This window comes from Silene latifolia, chromosome Y, assembly GCF_048544455.1.
Source record: "Silene latifolia isolate original U9 population chromosome Y, ASM4854445v1, whole genome shotgun sequence".
Classification (NCBI taxonomy): domain Eukaryota; kingdom Viridiplantae; phylum Streptophyta; class Magnoliopsida; order Caryophyllales; family Caryophyllaceae; genus Silene; species Silene latifolia.
In genome coordinates, this window is record NC_133538.1 from 337,096,096 (window position 1) to 337,120,545 (window position 24,450).

At 37.7% G+C, this 24,450-nt stretch overlaps 1 non-coding gene across 1 annotated transcript; it reads left to right on the forward strand.

The window, feature by feature from the left end:
• The first annotated feature begins 20,523 nt into the window (after positions 1-20,523).
• On the forward strand, positions 20,524-20,630 carry LOC141634549 (small nucleolar RNA R71). The gene has a single exon (XR_012539277.1). It is a non-coding gene; the product is annotated as a small nucleolar RNA R71 (small nucleolar RNA).
• The last annotated feature ends 3,820 nt before the right edge of the window (positions 20,631-24,450 follow it).

Sequence of the window (24,450 nt, forward strand, 5' to 3'; positions counted from 1 at the left end):
TCGAGTAGCTAAGGTACTCGATCGAGTGCCCCCTTACTCGATCGAGTATCCTAGTTACTCGATCGAGTACCCAACAGGTCAGAAACTAATTTAAAACGCAACTCACCCTTACTCGACAGAGTAAGGCCTACTCGATAGAGTACCCAAAGACTCATAAATACGGAGTATTACAGTCTTCCCTCCTTAAAAAGAACTTCGTCTCCGAAGTTCAACCCATACTAAAAAACAAACATACTAACTCGATCAAGACACAACAACGTGACTAAGAACTCAAAACAAAACTCCAACTCAAACATGAACTCGTAACACCAACTCCACTAACTATTCCTACCTCCACAACATGGTTCACGATATCGTATCGACTCCATTATATCTCTCTCAACACTAACTCCATACACTACCAACTACCTCCATAATACATCATCCAAAGCCAATCCAATATCAAAATACCCCTAACATCAAACGGAATGTTACATTCTACCACCCTTAAAAGGAACTTCGTCCTCGAAGTTTACTTACGCTCATAAACATCATCATGCCCCTATCAAAACTCTCGAACTCCTAAACATCACACTACTACAAGCACGGCCATGGCCTTTTAACAACATCAACCACAAAACAAATCCCTCCTTTACGCTATGCTAACACTCTATTTCCAATTATTTTACAACATGCACAACCATGAAACTCACTTTTATCACATCCTACTCCTCTTAAGACAAATGTTACGTCCTCGTAACTCACTAATACTAAATCCTTAGTTAAATCATCTCATCATCCTCATCACCACCACATGTCAAAGATAACCGCCTATAACCTCATTTCTATAACCGTTCCTATTTCCAAGGCTTTCTTACTTAAACAGTTCTCATACTTCAATTCACTCTGCACTCCATCTAACTAATACCGCAAAACCCTTAGCATAACCAATACTCCAACACTTCCACATTACCGCAACATGACATACCTCTCTATATAGACTATATAAAACTTCTATCGCCAAAAGCATAACTCACGGTCCACACGTGTTACGTACACTGACACAAGATCCTTAAGTTCTTTTCTTTCATCACTGCAAAACTCATACATGACTTAACAAGACACTAAATCCAAACACCCTTCCCTCACTGGCCCAACAAAAGATTAAAACCACCTGCAGCTTTCAGATCATTACCACACATGTTCTACGAATCTCTTGCCATGACTATGTGCATCGATGTCTCATCTACAACAAGGTCAAATTTTCTGTACAACCTCTTACAACTGTGCCCTATCAACAGAAAATCACTATACCATCACAACAACAAAACATACACAACTTTCTCCCATATCATACTCTACCCTCACACCCAAGTTGAAACTGGTAAGAAACATCAACAAACAAAACAACAGTCTACATGTTCAACCAAAACTCACAAAGAACAACAGCAAACAAAACAACAATCTATGTATAACTGGTATGCACTTTCGAAAACTCGTATCATAATCATCCCGCCTACTCCACCACAACCGGTGACGGCATCACAACACCGTCATCAACAACCGCACCGCAGTGCGAAAATACCCGCATCACAACACGAAGTACCGTGCTCGGATCACCACCCGAGGCACCACAACCGCACCGATAGACATCACAACTTACTCAAACCCATAAACACCGACTCAAAGATAACTTCTCGGACAAGAAAAACTTACTCAAATCCACTTTATTAAATCACAACGCAACATATTATATGGATAAACAAATAAGCACCTCATGAACATCATCTCTACTATTTCTGTAACACCCCCATACTCCAAGTGCCTTACCAGGACCACTCAGGTATAAGGATGCCACCATCTCGGTTACCTGAGGCATGATATTCATAAGACAATAACGAAACAACTTTAAAAGTAAATAAAGTTTAAAGTGATTACATAGCAATTCCAAACGATAAAAAGAAATACAAGATTCTCGGACGGTCTCACTTGCTAAAACTATCAAAGCCATAAAACATCGTCGACACGAAGACTTCTAAGCCCACATGATGACTCATCCCAGCTATCCCATACGCGTCATATCATACCCGCTCAATAACTGCTCACCACCCCGAATGGATCACCACGATTTTAAAACATTTAAACGGGTCGATACTAATCACACAATTTATATATATCAACAATAAGATAAACAGACAGCCTAACCGTCACACACACAACCACACCAACTCCAACAATCTCAATCACCAATCGTCCACTTTGGACCCGACCACTAGTGGGGGACCGCACCGTACCCACCAAATCCCGCTCCTCATAATGAGCGATAATCCTCTCCATTAATGTGCACATCCCTTCTGTGGCGGGTTCCACAGAAGGCGAAACTAGGGCGTGAAGCCACTCCCGCAAGTGACCTAAATCAGACGAGGACACGCCTCGAGAACCATAGACAACAATCACAATCACAATCACAACCGTCACAATACAATTATTATATCAAATAGTCAATCTCAACACATCATCAATCATCCCATTATGGGACTAATACTGAGTAGGAAATCTTACCTGGAAAGCACAACAGTCAGACGGTATCAATCAAATTTTGTATCAAAAAGCCTCTTCTACAAAACCTCCTCCTATCATACAAACACATAAACACTACCAAATCACAATCTACACAAAACCCCAAAATCCCCATATTAGGGTTTAACCAACTTAAAGGAAAAACAGTAAAAACGGTACATAGATCTTACCCTCGACGCAAGGATCTCAACGGTATAACAAACGATGAAAACCGACCTTCCAAACTCCGGGATTTGCTAACAATGCGATTAAAGGGATGAACGTACTTGGTTTTTCTCTTTGACACTAATTTAGGTTTTGAAAAGTGTTTAGAATGATGACGGAAAAGATTATATACCTTAATCGCATAATTAACAAAACCCGAGAAATAACTTCCCGTAAACCGGCTACTCGATCGAGTAGCTAAGGTACTTGATCGAGTTCCCCCTTACTCGATCGAGTATCCTAGTTACTCGATCGAGTACCCAACAGGTCAGAAACTAATTTAAAATGCAACTCACCCTTACTCGACAGAGTAAGGCCTACTCGATAGAGTACCCAAAGACTCATAAATACGGAGTATTACATCACCTCCAAATTGTGTCAAGCTAGGGTACCTTTGTCCTCAATCGTTAAATGCTTTTGTCAAGAATAGACTCCCTATGGTGTTAGAAACACTGGAGGATCGCGAATTCCCCCTCTAGCCTTGACAAGAAGAAGGGACGTCCCCTCTCTACCATGCACAAAAATGGATACGATGGATAAAGGGATCAATAGATATTTGAGTTTCACTTTGGGAGTTTGCTTTTGTTTTTGTTTTTCCCCCCAATTTCTTGTGGCATTTGACAATTGAGAACACTTTCTTTGCCATTTCTTTTTGATTTTTGGCGTTTCAACACTTGACAACTTTCAACTTTTCTTTGCATTTCTCTTTGAACATTTTCAAAGTCACCCCATATGTAGTGAGGGTGGTTTATATTTGAAGCTTTAGGAGTTCTATTTTTGCTCCTCGTTTCATTTGCTGCATTTTTGCAAACTTTCTTTCACTTTTCATTTCATTGAACTCAAATTGATTTCTTTTTTGTGCCCATTCCCTTTGATGACAAAAATGTGGTAGAACATGGATGATGGATGGATGCATAGTTTCAAGGGTTACCTTGGAATAAACGGTAGCCAAGGAGTTATCACACCACAAGGTACTCTTGACTAGGCCTTAATCCATGGGTCAAAGGATACTAGCATGACACATCCTAGGGTGTTTTACAAGTATTCTAACAAGCAAAGTCTTAAGAAGAAAAAGCATCACTTGTCAAGCTTCCCAAGTAGACGGTTTCGCAAAATTTTTCTAACATGCAAACTACATGCCATGATGCAACTACCATATAAACATCATAATGCAAATGATTCTACCAACTAATATGACATATAAACTAAATGCAAGTCCTAAGTTCACATTGTTATACCGCATCAATCAAAATAAAGCCACATAGTCATTAACATAAAGAGGAAAAAGGAGATTGGAAAGATCATACCATGCGGTCTTCAATATCCTCATGTCTCGGATGTGGCGTAGTAGATCAATGTGAACAAGGATAAAACAAACACAATATATACAACAATATATACATGACTACGCTACAAAGGAAATGATTTTGTTTTTGGTTTTTCAATTTTTATGGTTTTTCAAATTTTTCAAATTTTTTGGATTTTTGAATAAAATTTAAGTTAGAATTCCCCATCCGCACACTAATATGGGCATTGTCCTCAATGGCCAAAATGATGGGAAATCATGCAAGCATGATGCATGAATTCTATTCTAAATGCAAGCTACACTAATCTACACTACATGATGCATGGTTTTTTGTTTATGACGGAGAGCGTAATTTAGATTACCTCCCGTTGCGTATGCATGTACTTCCCCAAACCGAGTTAGACATTATTTCTAATGTCCTAAAGTTGGGGTAGTTCATGCACACAAGATGCAATGCATGAAACTAAATTTGTCATTTTGGATTTTCAAAAGTGGGAACAATGAAATAAGAACACCTCAATGGGGCCGAGGTGTTAGTCCTCTATGTTGCTAGGACTACTCCAACCATGATCAAGATTAATAATATACAAGTTAACAAAACATAAACTTCTTTCAAGAAAATTGAAACTAAAGAGAGGAGATGAGAAAACTTCACTTAAACTGAGATGGGTGCCTCACGCCCGCTCCATCTAGCTATGAAGTGATCCTCTAGAGATCGCCGTCATCTCCCTCTAGATCACTATCCCATATTTCTTTTGATGCATCACTTGTAGTCGGGTCCATGAACTCGTCCTCTTCACTATCAAGCTCCACCGTGTCCCCTCCGCAAGAATTGTTGCTCCCTTCCTCTTGTCGCCTGTTCGCTCCTTCATTTGCCTTCTCCAAATTGGGAAAGAGTAGATCCATTTGTGCCCAAGAGGGAAATGCTCCCTCCTCACTAACCTTTCCCCTATGAATCATATCGTGGTATTGAGGATAAAGTGCATAGTAATTGTCCACGGTAGCTTCATATTGTCGGAAGTGCAAATCTTGTAGAATTCCCGTGACAAATTCATCACGGGGAAGGATAAAGGGGTTGGGATGGTTGTACGGTTGATAAGGAAATGGGTAGGGAGGCACTTTGATTTTCTCATCTTGAGATTGTTGCTCTTGTTGTTGTTGTTGGGGATTGTTGGAATATGTGTCCTCCGACAATAATGCGATCACGACTGTTGATCATGATGATCACATGTTTAAATCTCATTATAAAGAATACAATTGGGAAGTAATATTTTTACTGTCAACTGATCAACATATATCGGTAATGGTTGGCTGACTAGAGTTTGACATTACTGTCGTGCGACGGTGGTGATCAGTTGATCCCCTAGGTCATACCTATAGGGCAACACTCTTAATTGATCATTTAATTAATCGTATAATGTTACGAGTTAATTAAATTACTTGAAAATTGACGGACGATTTTGGAAGTAAAATTTACGTATCACATTGAAATTGATTAATATGAGATACGGTCTGAGTAATCGAATTGTATCATTACTCAGATGAAATTATTGTTTAAGGAAACAATTAAATTTGAACGAATTATTATAAATACAATCTATTGTGATTTATAAATGGTAAAATATTTTGGTACAAGTAATTATGAATTACTAAGTCGATTTTTGTATATGACGTATTTTTATTAATACGTTGATTTTTAATATGTTAAAAATACATGACAAATTTATGGTACATATGACATGTAACATATTGACAATTGACAAAAATAATATGGATTCCATATTATCCATATGTGCCGAAAATATGAGGGTGGTTAGGCAAATATTAAGTTATTGTTATTAGTGGTAAACAACATAATTACCTACTAAAACTAGCCTTGCATGCCTATTGCTCATTGTGAAGAACAACTAGGGCATGCATTGTCTCTTTTGTACCTCCTCTCCCAACCGGTTTTGGGGAAGAAAACCCTAGTGGTTTTTCTTATTATTTTGCTTAATATTCACTTAGATATTGACTAGTGATTATTATTCATTCAACACAACAAAAACAAGAGTTTTTAGAAAGAGAAAAACACCTTCCATTCTCCTCTCTCTCAACCGGTTTTGAGAGCAAAAACCAAATATTTTTGGGTCATTTTCCTCACAAAATTAATATTATCTAGTATACATAATATTAATTTTATTAAGAGTGTGCTTTGGGTATTAATCCTTGGGAGAGATCCTATACTTGGGTCTTTGTTCATCCAAAAGGAAAGCTCAAGAACAAAAGAGAAGGAGATCTCTTTTGTGCCCATTTGAACCGAAATTCCAATGTAAGAATGGATGTTTCTTCTTTATTTTATTAATTAGTTTGCATGCATAAGATCACTTGTTAATTTTATGACAAATTAAATTAAAACATATATGAATATGTAAGTATATAGATCTTTTTCCTTCAATCGGTATCAAGAGCCATGGTTGTTTGCATGCAAATCGGTTATAAGTTTTTCCGAGTTATAAAGATTAACATATAAAACATGCAAAATTTGTGTTATTATGATATATCACGAAATTAATTCATGCATGTTAAAATTTCTGGTCCTAAAATGTTTTAGGATATTTTGGTTAAATTTACGGATTTTTATTGTTCATATTATACAATAATGACATTTAAATATAATTTTATGAGTAAAAATGTCATTTTCGGTCTAAAATTAGATATACTTCGAATTTTCCAGTGATTTTTGGATATGTTGTCACATATATTATTTTGAGATAACCTGTAAATTTTCATAATTTTTGGACTTGTTATGCTCGAAAAATGGATTTTTCACTATTAAATTCGGATTTAGGTGAAAAATAGGTTAATATGAGTTAAATTTCGAATCTGGTCATTGAAATTTAATATGTTGTCACATGTAATTTTACAAGATGTGTGTAAAATAATGGGTTATAGTGAAGTCTATTTGCATGATTTATGGATTTTTGTAGAAAAATAGCATAAATAGTGACATTATTAGTGAAAAATTAATAAAACATAATCTATGACTAAGGAAAAACGTCCAATGTTGCATTTTATTATCTTTTTCAGATCTAAAATTGAAAAGTTGATGAACATAATTTTTCACATGTTTTTATGATTATTTTAGTTAAAACCGATAAACCGCAACATAGTTTTTCCGGAAAAATTTCGAAATTTTTTGACCTAAGGTTTTGAACATTATGAGTGTCATGGTATTTTTCCAGAATGTTCATGAGTTTAAATTTCAAAATTTGAATTTATTTGAAATTTTGTGATTTATTTGAAGTTTATAGCTTATTTTTGTAATTTTTGATCCATTAATGAACAATTTTATAAATACGAGTTAATTATGGTCAAATAATTAGTGAAGACTAAATTTTGAGTCCTAAGAGGTTAGGGTAATTAACTTATGCATAAATATGAATTTATGTAATTTTTGTGATTGTAAAATGTTGAAATCACGCAAATCCGTAAAAACCGAGTAATATACAATATTGGCTAATTAAAGGCGATTTAGCATAAAATTGGGCATGTTCAAACATATTATAATGCTGCATTTTCTTTATGATTGTCATAATTTTAATTTATGTAATTTTTGAATTATGTAATTTTACTTAGTATGGCCTTAGTTTTTAATTGGTATTTCTCGAAATGTATGGGAATATCGATTCGGTTGTAATTTTATTGTGATTTCGTATCACCGTTTTGTAATTTAATAGATTTATTTTATTTTAGTTACAAATGTATAATAGGAAATTATGTAATTTATTATGTAATTTTATTTATCTCGGAGTTCCCAAAGACGGATTTCTTCAAGATGGCGATACATAAAGACGGTGTTACCTCGAGATGCGTGCCACAACCGAAGTTCAAGGGACCAATGGAGTTGGTTTCCGAATATGTAATAGTTAAATAGTTTTTCTATTTTAGGAAAGGCCATACTAGGATTTATTTATTTTATGCTTGCATTTTATTTTATGTCACATGCATCGCTAAATCGCCATAACTAAAACATGCATCCTCATTTTATCGAGTTTATCGACCGTGTCAATTAGAATTATCATAGTTCACCGCTTTAGTTCACTTAAAACGTGATAGATAATAAATTGACATGACCTCTCGCTAAAACAATTAATTGAGACATAGCCTTACCAAATAGTAGAAACCATGAAAACCTATTTCGCGAGGGAGTGCACTCGGCCACACTGGGGTACAAACCTTGTTACGTAGGGGAAATGGGTGATAAATGTCTATCCACCGAATTCATGTTGATAAGGAATGTATCGGCCATACCGTGCCCAAGTTAATGTGGGTTTGGATCATGGACACATTTATTCGAAATTTGGATTGAACTCAACAAAAGTTTTTGATAAGGGATGTATCGGCCACACCGTGCCCTTGTCGGATGTTTTTTGGGCTAAAGATAACTGTTAATGTAATATTATCGACCAAATGTTCTAAAAGTATAATCGATTAAACGTTAATCCACCGAGTTATATTGATAAAGGATGTATCGGCCCCACCGTGCCTATGTCGATATGAATTTGGGTCTTGGAATCATTTATAATAGTTGGGTAGAGGTCACTATATAAATGTTCATATCTTGTTAAATATTAACAAGTATGATATTAAAAGACAAATGTTAATATTTCCTTTTCCTCCATATTTGTAGTTCTTTACAATGAATCCATCAAACGCTACCGCACCGATAACTATTGAGTCTTACCACAATGTTTTTGACGACGTTTGCTCCAACAATGATTTCGACACTACTAGAGAACTTCATTTTGGGATAGGTTCGGATGGAAACCTTAACTTCATCACTTCTTCTAAACCACCTACTACTACTAGACCTCGTGTAAGTCCGTCTCAGGAAGACTACCTCATACAATCTATAGGGTCTTTGTCTCTGGAAGATAAAGATGCCAAAACTAGTGGGAGCTCAAGCAATCAAGTTCTTGCTTCTAAGGGCAAAAGGTTCAAGAAGAAGGGAAAGAAAATCAAAAACTTCAAGCAAGTTAATGATGAATGCCATTATTGCTATGGCATGGGACATTGGCTTAGGAATTGTCCCGTATATTTGAGAAATATAAGGGAAGGAATTGATACCGTCGTTTACTATCAAAATTTAAATTTATAAAACCGAACTAAACTAACAGAAGCTAGTGGTAGTACGGGTCGAACCACAGAGAGACAAGGTTAATTATGTTTGCTAATTTTTAATCTATTGAAATAACAATTAAAAGGGGGGTTTTGATTTGGTTTGAAACTAAATTGCAAGTGAAATAAAATCTTAAAAGATGAAAACAATAATAGAGAAATAGCTAGGACGATCGGTTCACTACAGTTTCGACGGCATTAATCTAAAGTAGGTCTGATATGAGTACGGTATTCGGGTAAATGACAGGCCCTCACGGTCCACTATCAACAGAAACACCCTTTCTGGTCTGAATTCCCTCCCTAAATCACACTAACTAACTTTCGTTAAGTCGGTGTAGCTAAGTCTGCAACTTCTATCTCCTTTCGGTCTCAAGAAATTCCTATTGCCTTTCGGTCTCAGGGGTAGACTAATTATCATAGTTTTCTAGGTCTATTCTATTCTAATCTCTCGATCTAGGTCTAGAATTCCCAAGTCAATTAACAATTCTCTTTTTGGTCTCCTCATTAAATATAGCAATTAAATAACTATGATAAAGAAATAACCGACCTAAACAATCCTACAACATCCTAAGCCGTCTACACCATAGATCCCCTCATATCCTAGCGAAGGAAATCTAGCTACTCATATTGATAATTGAAATAACAATAAGATGCGTATAAACTAAATAAGAAGACATAGCAATTGAATTGAATAAATAAAAAGACATAAAACAAATTAACTTAAAGCAATAACTAATAACAACAATTAAACAAGAAAGCAAAAGAGTAATTATAGAAAGATTAAGAGTAGAAATGACAAATAAAATTGGAGGAAGAAGAAGCAACGAAGAGCCGTTCCAAGCAGCCTCCAAAACAAAACATAAAACTGAAAACTGAGTAAAGGAATGATAATCCCCCTTTAGGTTTTAGAAGTCTCTCTTATATATAATAAGAGATTATTATTTCCTAAATAAATAAATAAAATATAAGACTAATCACTAAGTCTCGCACAAACAAATCTCACTGCAGCATAAACTGGTCGATAGACCACAAGACCCAGTCGATCGACTGAGCATAGATGAACAAAGCTTCGGAACTCGCTCTGGTCGATCGACCAAGTAGGTCGATCGATCGACCAAGGGTCTTTGTCTGATGATGAGTGCATTCTGACGAATTCTGCAGCGCGCAACGATCTTAAAAGAGCTGCCATTTCTTCGTCAAATCAGGCGTTCTACACGGCGTTGGAATGCTAAGAGGATAAGCTTTCACCTCCAATTGGAATCACTCGATTATCTGCTCTAGAACTCGAGATATAGCCATCTGAAGCAGCCTGCAATGTCGAGAAGCATTTCTTTGCTTGTTAAACTCGTACGCACCCATGCTTTTGCTATCTTCAGGCCTTGAAATGCATTCTAAACTTCAAGTCCGAGTCAAATATTCATGTCCTTCCTAAGCTTAGCTTTCGGGGTCAAGATTTGGTTCATTTTCTGCTCAATCCCGCAATAATCTGCAATATTACCAGAAAAGGCGGAAGTCGACGAAAAGGGGCAAATAGTAGAATAAACTACTAATAATGGACATAAAATGCGTGGAAATAAAGATGTAAAACATCATATTATAGACACACATCAAACTTCCCCAAACCAAACCTTTGCTTGTCCCCAAGCAAACTAAATGCAAAACTAAATCTAGATAGAAAGGAGCAAAACATGGACAAACTGAAAACAGTCTACTTAAACCAATTTAATGCATATGAATCAACTACTAAAAGCGCAATGTCAAGCAAACGAATTTATGCGTATTTCAAAAAGATGTTGAACTTTCGACCTTGCAAGACTTTCAAAATTGGACTCTCACGGGTCGCTCAATCACACAATACAGCACAAGGTGAGTAAATGTAAAAGATAGAAAGAAGTAAATTTTGTAGTGACACTCACCTAACTACGACCTATAAGAACATGCCTGCAGTCTAACATGAAAATGATCTCTACAACCGTACATATGCATTCCAACCAACAAATGACCATGACACATGCCGAGATATAAATATGGGATATGTGAGATATTGGGTAAGAAGGGGCTAAAACGATTTGGATATGTGGAGTTAATAGGCCGAGCTAGCAACAACAGGATCCAAATAATGCACACTTTCCAACTTCAAACTCAACTAATCAATCGGAACGGTGCTAACTGAAGCACAAATCTCACAATCTCCAAGATATGTCAACTCCCCAAAAGATATAAATGATAACATGGGAGTAAAAATCACCAAATCATAATAGTTGAAACATGTGATCTTCGAATTTCCTTTTTCTGCTGCAGTACTCAGTCGATCGACCAATGCAGCCGGTCGATAGACTGATCTTTTTTTTTTTCGAATCTCTCTTTTCTCTTTTCGTATTCTGTTTTTTTTTTCTTTTTTTTTTTCAATTCTTTTTCTTTCCTTCCCTTTTTCACCATTTCACCAACATCTCAGTAAGGAGTAAAATAACCAAACCGCAATAAACATATTCCTAAAAACTAAGATTACTAGCTTGACAAAGGCAGGCTAAATATAGGATGTAGTTAAGGGACAAAAGGCTAAATTTGGCTATGAGGGGTTTATGGGTAAAATGAATAAAGGGAAACCTCTACCACATGTGTCAACAAACCACGGAACCGAATACATACAGGCACTAAGCAGATCAAGTTCATGTTTATGCAAATTAATGTAACATGTCTTATAAGGAGTGCTACTGATGCGATCCCACTAAGTGTTCACAAATTAAGATGTGGTCGTTGGTCACGGTCGAATCAAAACACAATTTATAGCTCCACAAACAACTCTTCAATTAGTAAAGAGGTAAGTAAAGGTCGGATCCCAAGGGACGGGAGTTGAAATGAGATTTCTATTGCAACTAGTGGTGTCTAAGGGGTGTCACAAATTGGGTTGATGTAGAAGGTTACTAAACTAAAATAGCAATGAAAATAATCAAGCAAGATGAATTAAAGGGGTGTAAACAATTGATTAAAGGCACTAGGGTGTCATGGGATCATAGGGGAATCATGGGATATGATCATACAAACATGTTCTCAAATTATAAGCAAGCAATTATTGTTGTGATGGATTGAGTTGGGTTATATCTTACAATCCTAGGAAAGTTTGGGTCCCGGAGCCGAATCGATTAGATTGTACAACACCTACAAGTCGACTTAATCTTCCCTACTCAACAACATGCATGGTCTAATGAGACCCGAGTTGGGTTATGTCTTACAAGTCTCATTGAAAAGATAGAAGATGATAGTAAATGCAAGGATTCATAGGCTTAGCATTTCATCAAATATAACATGTGCATGAATTGAGATCAAAACAAGCAAGCAAATAAAACATGAAAGCATATTAATTTAAGCATGAATCATTCCCCATGTTGGTTTCCCCTAATCACCCATTAACCCTAGCTAAGAGACTACTCACTCATTATCATGTTGATCATGCTAGCAAGGTTGTCAATCATACCATCAATATGAAACATGATGAATAAATGAAAATAATTAACAATAATTAAAGAGGGATTAAGAGATTATACCTACTAATGATTCCAATAATAAAGCAAAGATAAAAGAAGTACTTGAATGCTTGATTGAGAGGTTGTCAATCTCCCAACAATAACCCAAATAATCTTCAATTACCCAAAATAAAGGATGAACAAAAGAGAGATTAAAGAACTAAAACTTGGATTAAAACTTGATTAATACTTGATTACAATATTAAAGAGAGATTTGATTGATATTAACTACACTAATTATTGATAAGAAGAACATGCTCCTCTAATTAGACTAATGGGGTATTTATAGTGGAAATTAGGGAGGATGCATTAGGGTTAACTAAGGGCTAAACTAGTAATTACACTTTTTAAGTTGAGCAAGGAGGAGCCGGTATTTTCTGAGAGAAGGGCTTCTTTCTTCGTAGCTTGGAGAAGACAATCCGTGTTGTGCTAGAATCCGGGCGGAATAGGGTCGGGACGGGCGGATTCCGCGTTGGAATCCGAGCGGATTCGGGGTAATCCGGCGGATTGTGGAGGGGAATCCGAGCGGATTGTGGCAAAGCCGCTCGGATTGTCTTCTTTGGGACGGACGGATTGTTGACAATCCGCTCGGATTGTCGATCGGAACAAATCTTCTTCTTTTCTTCCCTTTTCTTCATAAATTCCTTGGGGATTTCCTTGGGGACTCAAGGATCTTTTCTCAACATTGCTCTTCTACTATAATATGTACAAAGGCCTTCTAATCTTGTCTCTCCTTGATGCTTGGTCATTGAATTCGATCAATTTAGTCTCTTTTTGCCATGAAAATGCAAGATTCTTACTCCTTTCCTACCAAGGGATCAAAATCTCAAAGAATATGCAAAACAAAGAACTAAAGATAAGAAATGACCCAAATAAGCACTAAAAAGCATGGAAACAAGGCTAATTCGGGGGCTAAATATGCGCCAATTATGGTCACATCAAATATCCCCAAACCGAACCTTTGCTCGTCCCGAGTAAAGAGGTGACAAAGTCTAGGACCAATACTAACCTATCCTAATAATATAGCCGATATGAGATAATTAGCGGGTCTCACTCCGCCCCTTCAACTCACAACAAGACAACCATGAGGTAGGATGCCTTCTTGCAAGGCAAGGTGGGTCTTGCCAAAATGGCGACACATCCAAACTTTAAGCACACAAAAACACATAATGGATGCATCTACAAAAAGAATAGCCACTCCCTCATCAAGTGGCGGAGGCACTAAAGAGGAACAAATTTAAGAGCATGTAATCCTTCACAAATACTAGTTCAACAAATTACTAAGTCTAAGAGGATGGCACTAAATCACCTCCAAATGGTGTTAAACTAGACTACTTTCGTCCTCAATTTCCAAATGCTTTCGTCAAGAGCGATCGGATGGTGGTGGAATGATGATCCCTATGATGCTAGTGGCATATGACATGACAAGTCTCGAATTCTCTACAAAAGTAAAGGTCATGGATCGTCCCAAGCTCGACCAAGTGGCTTGACAAAAGGCTTTTTGGGAATGAAATGCTCAAATCTTTATTCACAACGGGTGGATATGACTAGTATTCAAAATTGTCCTCATTTCACTTTCACATTTCAAAAATTTAAGATGGGGTTTGTCCCTTCCGGGCTAGTGTCCTTTGCTTTCGCCAATCGCTTATTAGGCAACCGGTTAACCTCTAGACAATAGCTTTTCGGGGTGATAGTCACTCTGTCTATGGGCGGCCGAATTCACAACTGTATGGGGGCCCAATTCAATGGATCCCACACCAAAGCACATCGAAGTGGTACACCTCCATCAAAACAACTTAAATTTCTCAACTTTCAACAATTCATAACAATTGAGGTTTCCTTGGCATTACATTACTTCCACATGACAAAATTTCTTTGAAATGAGCACTTCAAGCTTATTGATAGAAAAATATTTTTGGGTTGCCTTACCACAAGGTCAAACAAGGTCACCTAAACAAGTTAACCAAGTCCACATCGCATCACGGGGTTGGATAGGTGACTCACATGCACACCCTTGACTAGGCCTTCGGTCATGGGTCAAAAGACACTAGTATCACACTATCTAGGGTGTTTTACAACCATTCTAGTAGGCAAAGTCTTAAGTTGAACAAGTATTTATAATGGCTTAGTTGCTCTTGTCAAAGTTCCTAAATAGGCATTTTTCAAAACATTTCTAACATGCAACTACATGCCATGATGCAACTAATATAAACATCCTAATGCAAGTGATTCTATCAACTATTATGACATATAAACTAAATGCAAGTCCTAAATTCACATTGTTACACCGCATCAATCAAAATAAAGCCACATAGTCATTAACATAAAGAGGAAAAAGGAGATTAGAAAGATCATACCATGCGGTCTTCAATATCCTCATGTCTCGGATGTGGCGTAGTCAATCAATGTGAACAAGGATAGAACAAGCACAATATATATACATGACAATATATACAAGACTACAAAAGGAAATAAACATGTTTTTGGGTTTTCAATTTTCAAGTTTTTATGATTTTTGAAATTTTTCAATTTTTTTAGATTTTTGAATAAGAGTTAAATGTTAGAATTCCCATCCCCACACTAATATGGGCATTGTCCTCAATGGCCAAAATGATGGAAATTATGCAAAGATGATGCATGATTTCTATACTAAATGCAATCTATACTAAGCTACACTACATGATGCATGGTTTTTGTTATGACGGAGAGGATAATTTAGATTACCTCCCGTTGCGTATGCATTAACTTCCCCAAACCGAGTGAGACACTATTGCTAATGTCCAAGGATGGGTATAGTTCATGCACACACTATGCTATGCATGAAACTAATTTGTCATTTTGGATTTTAAAAACGGGAACAATAGAATGAGAACACCTCAATGGTACCGAGGTGTGAGTCCTCTAATGGGGGTAGGACTATTCCAACAATGATCAAAATTAAATATAATACAAAGAGAGAAATAGACAAACCATGAGAGTGTAGGAGTCTCCAAGGCTTGCTAATCTTCCATCATGCTATCATCACCACTTCCCTCATGAGAAGTGGTCACATTACCACTTTCCTTGTCATTTGCTTCTTCACTTTCTTCCTCATCTTCCTCATCATCATCTTCACCATCCTTTTCTTCTTCACTTGCTTCTTCCTCAATATTATCATCAACTTCTTCATCATTTCCAACAACCTCATTGTCACCCAAAACGACCCTAGATGCACCCGGAAATAAGACTTCTCTATCCGCCCAACTAGGCAAAGGACAAGATGGATCAAGTAGTCCTTGCCTAGCTAAATGTAGGAGGGGTGGATATTGAGCCAATTAGGCATTTTTCCGATCTTCATAGGCTTGCTTGTGCATTGCTTGCATGAGAAGAGTCACATAGTCTTTCCCAACTTCAACTCCTTCCGGCTTGAACTCTTCATATTTAAAGGGGTAAGGTGGTATGACAATGGAAGAGGAGGGCATTTCAAGATCACCCTTTTGTTGTTGAATGATATACTCGACTTCTTTAGAAAGGGGAAGTAGATAATTGGTCCGGTGGACGCTTAGACAGAAAATCTTTGAAGGCAAGGTGAACGATCTAGCTTCACTAGTGAGCCATCCATACTTAGTGTCAAGGGGGTTATGGGCAACCCACTTGAACTTGTGAATCATAGTATGCATATCAACAAGATGGCCACCCTCCTTTGCTTTGTACTTGTTATCCTTATTGAAGTTAGGATCAAAGTGCTTGTCTAGGAGTGTAACTAGGCCGCCATTGACAATAACGGTCGTGCCCTTCTTCCCACAATCGATGTTGAGCCATCTATCTACCAAGAGCCTCAAAGAATTGTAAGGCTTGGTGTGCACTCTTCCGATATTCAAAACCGATTTAAGGAGAATAAAATCAAGTCTTGTGAAATGGTTGGTATCTTTCCTAGCAATTATGGTGTTACCCACGACCTTGTGCCATACTCTTATGCCCGGATGGTGGACCAAAAGAGCACGACTCGCATGAAAATCCTCAAATTTCTTCCCGGAGATTGCCTCCCAAAGAGGTTCGGGGTCATACTTTCCATAACTCTTAAAATAACTTGGTTCATCACTAAGACCCAAAATTTCACCCAATTCCCTAAAGGTAATGCGTCTACTAACATTAGCTAGACGAAACTCGATATTCTCCATATTCTCAACTTTGGTGACTTTCAAAGAACTTAAAAAATCCAAGGTAAGGGAGGGGTATGTCAATTCCCTTGTTTCAAACAATTTCTTCAACCCCATGGCATTGAAAAATGCTTTTGTTTGTTCAAGAACACCCAATTTTTCTAAGGTATCTTCACATATGAATTTGGTGGATTATAATGACTTCATAGCAAACTTGACAAAGGTATTTCTATGGGTATCGGAAATAAAAGTTACCTCCGGATAATGTAAAAGTTGATCAATTACCGGAGTAGAAGGTGTTGTTGCTCCCATAGAAGGTTGTTGTTGTTGTTGCACTTCCAAGTTTGGTGTTGCTACCACCATAGCCAATGCTTTCTTTGTTTGAAGAGCCTTTTGCCTTTGTGAGAGTGCCTTAGCCTTTGGTGCCTTTGTTGCCTTTGTTGCTCCCTTAGTCCTTGCCATTGATAAACTAACCAAGAAAAGAATGAAAAATCTTCAATTTGTAGTATGCCCAAATCGATTTGAAGGTGAAAGGCTTTGCCTTTATGAAATCAAAAATTGACTCAAAGGTTGAAAATTTTGTGCTTGGTTTTGATTTTTTTGTTGAAGAAGGAGTGATTGATTTGTTGTTGGAAGGATGGTTTGATTTGATTTTGGTGAAAGTTGTTGAGGGTTTTTGTTTTTGTGATGGAGAGGATGAGGGTTTTGATGTTGTGGGTAGTGTTTATGAATGAATGAATGAATGAATAAAGGTGGGAGGGGTTTTAAAGAGACCGAAATTTTCGAATCTGGAGGGGCAATCCGTGCGGATTCTGCCCAATCCGTGCGGATTCTGCTCTTTCTGAACTTTGCAAAACTCGCCTAACGACGGGCGGATTTGTGACAATCCGCTCGGATTTGCTGAACACGGGACGGGCGGATTTGCTTAAAGACGGACGGATTTCAGTCCAGAAAATTTTGCTTGTTTTCCTCAGCTGCAAAGACGGACGTCTTTCTTACAAGATGGACGGATTCTTCAAGACGGGCGGATTCTTCACGGGACGCCCGGATTCAGTCACAGTCAAGAATTTTTCAAAATTTAGCTCAGTTCAGGACGGGCGTCTTTTCTGCAATACGCTCGGATTCTGTAAGACGGGCGGATTCTCTGGAATCCGCTCGGTTCTTCCCCAATGTACACGGGATTCGATTCCATCCGTGCACATTGCATTTCCCATACCGTTCTTCCATTCTTTCTTCAAGTCTTGTGTTCATCATTGTGGGGGCACTACTAAGGCATAGATAGCCTAGGCAATTGCCATCCCCACACTAAGCTAAAAGCACTACACATCAATTGAAATCGTTAGTCCCTCCCTCACTTCTCTCAAACATGACAATTATTTTGATCAAAGTAAATAAAAAACCAAAGATGACAAAAATGCAATACAAGAATTGAAATGTAAGTTAGGGAGTTAGAAATATTTACAAGTGGTGGTTTAGGGAGGACTCCACCAAACTCTCATTCTTGATGAGATGTCAAGGGGGCCATGTCCAAGGTGTTGTTGATGTTGCTCAACACCTTGAAGAAGTAATCAAAAGCTTGTTCATTATCATGGTAGAGGTTCTCAATAGACCGTGGCCCTTATTGTTGGTCTTGATCGATGGCATTACTAATGTAGGGATTAAAAATCCCTTCAAATTCGTCGTCCCAAAGACCACAAACTTCATTGAGTTGATCATTGAAAATCTCTTGCTTAGATGGAGACGACTCTCCCAATTTCTTCTCCTGGCCAATGAGGCCATCCTCTTCTTCCTTGGTTGATTTTGATGAGCTTTGCAAGCTCTCCTTGTCACAGTTCACTTGCTCTTTGAATGGAGCATCTTCAATTTTCTTCTTCCATTGGAGTTCCGTTTTCTTCCTTTCATCTTTTCGGCTATAATGATCAATCATGAAACATGGCTCATGCAAACGAGGAGCTCTCATAGTCTTGTCAAGATTAAAAGTTATGCTTTCATCTCCCACTTCTAGAGTGAGCTCACCATGTTTCACATCAATTACCGCACCGGCGGTGTGTAGGAAAGGTCTTCCTAGGATGATTGGAATGTTGGAATCCTCCTCCATATCAACAATGACAAAGTCCACCGGGATGAAAAACTTCCCAATTCGCACGGGGACATCTTCCCATATCCCTAACGGTGTCTTCGTCGATCTATCGGCCATTTGAAGTGTGATGTTGGTGCATTTAAGCTCTCCCATCCCCAACCTTTTACTCACCGAGTACGGCATGACACTCACACTAGCCCCTAGATCACATAAGGCTTTGTTGATCGTTGTGTCGCCAATGGTACACGGTATTGAGAAGCTTCCCGGATCCTTTAACTTTGGAGGTGAAATCCCTTGAAGTATTGCACTACTCACCTTAGTGAAGGCGATAGTCTCAAGCTTCCGGATCGACTTCTTCTTTGTGAGGATATCTTTCATGTATTTCGCATAGGCCGGAACGTGATTGATTAATTCCGTGAAAGGAATTGAGACTTCTAAATTCTTCACAATTTCCATGAACTTTCCAAGTTGATCATCAAATTTGGGCTTGGCTTGACGACTTGGGAAAGGAAGTCTAATCACAATGGGCTCCTTCTCCTTGGTCTTGTCTTCATTTTTCTTTGAACTTTCTTCTTTTGATGATTCTCCATCTTTGGAGTTTTGCACAATTTCTTCCTTTTCACTAGCTTCCACAACTTCATCCTTAACTTGCTTCTTCGGTGCTTCATACCTTGTACCACTTCTCAAGTGAATGGCACTAACCGTTTCATGTCTAGGGGGATTACTTTGAGGTGGTAATTGCCCCTTTTGTCTTTGTGAGCTTGAAGATGCTAGTTGAGTCAATTGTGTTTCCAACATCTTGGTGTGAGCTAGAATGTTGTTGATGGTGGTTTCCTTTGCTTGGCTATCTTTTTGCATTTGAGTGAAAAATTCTTGTTGATTCTTTTGCATTTGGAGGACCGCTTTTTGGACATCAAAGCCTTGGTCATTTTGGTGATTGTATGGATTTTGATTTTGGTAACCTTGGTTTTGATTGTAAAAGGGTCTTTGATTTTTGTTTCTCATGGGTGGTGGAGTGTATGTTGTTTGAGGGTTTTGAACATTTTGGCTTTTGTATGAGAGATTTGGATGGAATTTGGTGTTTTCATTGTAATAGTTGGAATAAGGGTACCACTCTTGTATGCTTGGAAAGCATTCACTTGTTCATTTGTTCCCCTACATTCACCTTGGTCATGTCCCAAAGTTCCACAATTCTCACATATCCCACTTGGGATTGATGAGGATGCCGTCATGGCATTAACATGATGCTTTGATGATTTTGAGTTTTCTTCAATTCTAGCCATAGCTTGTTCAAACTTCAAGTTGATTGTGTCAATGTGAGCACTAAGTTGAGCACCCAATTGAGTAACGGAGTCCACTTCATGCTTTCCTCCTCTAGTAGCCTTGCGAGGTCTACTATATTGTGAGTTATGGACCGCCATTTCCTCAATCTTGTTCCATGTTTGATTGTCATCAACTTCGGTGAACATTCCATTTGATCCCATATTGAGAATGTTCCTAGAATCTTCATATAAACCATTCCAAAATTGTTGCACCAAAAACCATTCGCTAAGTCCATGGTGAGGACATGAGCGACAAATTCCCTTGAACCGCTCCCAAGCTTCATACAAAGACTCTTCATCCCTTTGCTTAAAACCCGTAATTTGAGCTCTTAGCATGTTAGTCTTTTCCGGTGGGTAGAATTTTTTGTAGAAAGCTAGAGCCAACTTCTTCCAAGAATCTATTCCAAGGGTGGCCTTATCAAGGCCCTTCAACCATTGCTTCGCGGTGCCGATTAAGGAAAAAGGAAATAAGACCCATCTAATTTGGTCTTGAGTCACGCCCGTTTGAGAGATAGCATCACAATAGTCGCAAAAGGTTTCCATATGAGAATGAGGGTCCTCACTAGGCATCCCCCCGAATTGGCTCCTCTCAACTAATTGGATGAAGGTGGACTTGGCAATAAAATTTCCGGTTAGATGTTGCGGTGTTGGAGTACCATTTGGTAGATTCTCCTCGGTGGGTAAGGAGTGTGACGAGAATTTTGGCATTGTAGGTGGATTTTGTGGGGTATTGTGTAATGGGTTTTCTTCTCCTTCTATTGCGAAAGGATTGACAAACTCACTAGTGGGTTGGACAACTTCACTAATACCTCGTAAATTCCTCCTAACAACTCTCCTATTGTTCGTCAAGGTTCTTTCGATTTCACGGTCAAAAGGTAACAAATCACCTTGTAACCTTCTAGACATGCAAAATATCAAACAACTCGAAAACAATTAGAACAAACCTTGAGGAGTTTTACTTCCTCAAGGCGAAGAAAGACACAACTAATGACAATAAAAAGAAATCTAAATCAAACAAACACCGTCCCCGGTAACGGCGCCATTTTTTATGCGATCCCGCTAAGTGTTCACAAATTAAGATGTGGTCGTTGGTCACGGTCGAATCAAAACACAATTTATAGCTCCACAAACAACTCTTCAATTAGTAAAGAGGTAAGTAAAGGTCGGATCCCAAGGGACGGGAGTTGAAATGAGATTTCTATTGTAACTAGTGGTGTCTAGGGGGTGTCACAAATTGGGTTGATGTAGAAGGTTACTAAACTAAAATAGCAATGAAAATAATCAAGAAAGATGAATTAAAGGGGTGTAAACAATTGATTAAAGGCACTAGGGTGTCATGGGATCATAGGGGAATCATGGGATATGATCATACAAACATGTTCTCAAATTATAAGCAAGCAATTATTGTTGTGATGGATTGAGTTGGGTTATATCTTACAATCCTAGGAAAGTTTGGGTCTCGGAGCCGAATCGATTAGATTGTACAACACCTACAAGTCGACTTAATCTTCCCTACTCAACAACATGCATGGTCTAATGAGACTCGAGTTGGGTTATGTCTTACAAGTCTCATTGAAAAGATAGAAGATGATAGTAAATTGAAGGATTCATAGGCTTAGCATTTCATCAAATATAACATGTGCATGAGTTGAGATCAAAACAAGCAAGCAAATAAAACATGAAAGCATATTAATTTAAGCATGAATCATTCCCCATGTTGGTTTCCCCTAATCACCCATTAACCCTAGCTAAGAGACTACTCACTCATTATCATGTTGATCATGCTAGCAAGGTTGTCAATCATACCAACAATATGAAACATGATGAATAAATGAAAATAATTAACAATAATTAAAGAGGGATTAAGAGATTATACCTACTAATGATTCCAATAATAAAGCAAAGATAAAAGAAGTACTTGAATGTTTGATTGAGAGGTTGTCAATCTCCCAACAATAACCCAAATAATCTTCAATTACCCAAAATAAAGGATGAACAAAAGAGAGATTAAAGAACTAAAACTTGGATTAAAACTTGATTAATACTTGATTACAATATTAAAGAGAGATTTGATTGATATTAACTACACTAATTATTGATAAGAAGAACATGCTCCTCTTATTAGACTAATGGGGTATTTATAGTGGAAATTAGGGAGGATGCATTAGGGTTAACTAAGGGCTAAACTAGTAATTACACTTTTTAAGTTGAGCAAGGAGGAGCCGGTATTTTCTGAGAGAAGGGCTTCTTTCTTCGTAGCTTGGAGAAGACAATCCGTGTTGTGCTAGAATCCGGGCGGAATAGGGTCGGGACGGGCGGATTCTGGCGTTGGAATCCGAGCGGATTCAGGGTAATCCGGGCGGATTGTGGAGGGAGAATCCGAGCGGATTGTGGCAAAGCCGCTCGGATTGTGCTGCTGCGGGACGGACGGATTGGTGACAATCCGCTCGGATTGTCAGTCAGCAACAAATCTTCTTCTTTTCTTCCCTTTTCTTCATAAATTCCTTGGGGATTTCCTTGGGGACTCAAGGATCTTTTCTCAACATTGCTCTTCTACTATAATATGTACAAAGGCCTTCTAATCTTGTCTCTCCTTGATGCTTGGTCATTGAATTCGATCAATTTAGTCTCGTTTTGCCATGAAAATGCAAGATTCTTACTCCTTTCCTACCAAGGGATCAAAATCTCAAAGAATATGCAAAAGAAAGAACTAAAGATAAGAAATGACCCAAATAAGCACTAAAAAGCATGGAAACAAGGCTAATTCGGGGGCTAAATATGCGCCAATTATGATCACATCAGCTACTCACATTCCTACATCAAATCGGTCATGAATGTCACCGATTTATTAAGCTCTAATCCTTAGAAAGATTTTTGTAGTTTGCCAAAATTTTCAAGTCAAGTCTACTAGTTCAACAAATTTTGAAACGAAATTCGAGATATTGCGAAAACTTTTGCTAAAAGACGTGATAAAGTGCAAGGCTTAAGCAAATGACAGTTTACAGCAATGAATACTCCAATCAGACTCAACCTAATATGCAAAATTAAACGTGATATTTTTGTAAAATTTTAAATTTTTAATGATTATTCTGAAAAGTAAGAACAATGCATGCAGAAATGCAATAAATATGAATGCAAAACAAATGCAAATGCAGACTCAAGGATGCATTACCCTCCCCAAACCAAATCGGACAATGTCCTCATTGGACCAACTACTACCTAACAAAGAAGCAACCGCAGCAGACATTTAAGAGGGCGGTAAAAATGCAAACTAAACTAAAGGGAGATAAAATAAAATGGAGTAGGAAACTCACAAGATATAACATCCCCAAACCAGACATGAAACGGGGGAGATAAAAGCAATCGTGATACAGCAGGGATCACGAGCATACATCGTCGCGGCAACAGCGGGGGCCACAACAGAATAGAAGCACTAGCGGTGAATCGCGTCAATCTAACTCTGCAATAACTTGAGTTCTAATTAGCAAATAAACAATAAATCAAACCTCCCCAAACCAATTCCCGACAAAAGGGAATTACAATAAATCAATTAGAAATAGGGAGAAAGAACTCAAATTAATTACCCAACAAAACATAATTAAACCAAAATAAAAGTAGCGGAAGTTGGTTTAATTAAAACTTGAAAAATATTTGGGTAAACAAATTGGTAATTTTAATTGCAAAAATTTGTAAAACTCAGGTAAAGGATGTAGCATGTAAAAATTAAAAAGAAAGGAAATAAGGAGGAGAAATAAACGAGAGAGAAAAGGACAAAAACTCCTCTATCTCGAATTGCACAGCGGCAAGAACTCGATCAAGAATCAGCAGGGCTCGATCGTGGCAATCTCCATGGAACGATTTCCTATCCTCTATCAACTCCATATTACCTGAAAATTTCAGAAATATGCAAAATACAAAAATACCAATACCAAAACTTGTCCAAAGTCAACTCAAATAAACTAAACTAAAACTAAAACTAAACGTCCTAATAAAAGCAGTAAATAGTTCAACAAAAACCCAAAATTACAAAACAATTACAAATAGGAATAGCACTACGGCTCAATAACAAGCTACCCCAAAGCAGGGCACTTGACCAAAAGAAGTCCTTTCAGCAGTATGGATCGCTACTCTAGGCTTCCAGACAACTGGCCTGATA